Source organism: Habropoda laboriosa, unplaced genomic scaffold (genome assembly GCF_001263275.1).
Source record: "Habropoda laboriosa isolate 0110345459 unplaced genomic scaffold, ASM126327v1 scaffold1329, whole genome shotgun sequence".
NCBI lineage: Eukaryota > Metazoa > Arthropoda > Insecta > Hymenoptera > Apidae > Habropoda > Habropoda laboriosa.
In genome coordinates, this window is record NW_017101431.1 from 324747 (window position 1) to 325739 (window position 993).

Sequence of the window (993 nt, forward strand, 5' to 3'; positions counted from 1 at the left end):
ATATAAATAATATTTATTAATGTAATGTTTGTCTCTTTAAATGTGAATTTTTACTTTTATCGTATTATTTGATTGTTATATGAACTAATCAACGAATTCAATATCACAGTTTTTAAATTCATGTGTTTTTTTCTAGTATTAATAATCAATCGCAGTGCACTATACTGTTTATCAGAGTTTTAAAATTTATGCGTTTGAAATGTTTTTGGATCGAAGAACTTAAATGTGACCGAAATGCGCTTTAATTATAATAGCTTTGTTGGGCTATTATAGATAAATATAAACAATTCAATACGTTGAATGCTCTTTTAAACCCCAATGAAGCAGGTGGGAAACGAACGAAGCGCAGACGCAACTAGGGTGTTCCAAATGGATGGTTAGTATGAAGTTTACTAGTAATCAATGGCGTGACATAGCACGCTTAAAACTACTTGAAGATCATTAGTCTAAGCTGTGCTAAATTTATATTAAAAATAACATTGATGTAGACTTCACGCTAATATTGCATTTTATTGTAACCAATTACTGAAATAGTTAAAACTATTTATTACCGTGTAAATGCAATTATATACTTCGTTTAATTTAAAAAGTAACAATCTATGTTGAGTAGCAGTGGAATACAAATACTCCGCTAGCTACTGCATTATTAGATTCCGTTAATAGGGCAGCCATAAAACATTTTAATCTAAAGAACTGATGGAGGAACAAAAAGTGAAACGATATTGTGATATAATTACAATAAAATTAAAATGACAGTGCATGTGATATGCAACGAATAGTTAAAATGCATTGTATATAATGGATGCATCAAATTTAAAACATGTTACGGTCTTTGATGAAAAATGTAAAGAAGGTATGTCAAGTTCTATGATTTGAAGAAATTCATTGATAAAATGTCAATGTATGTTTATTTTGTCTTTCATACATCTTCAATTATATGGTTTCTATTATAATAATAAACTATTAGACTTTTTAAAAATGATTACTTTCAAA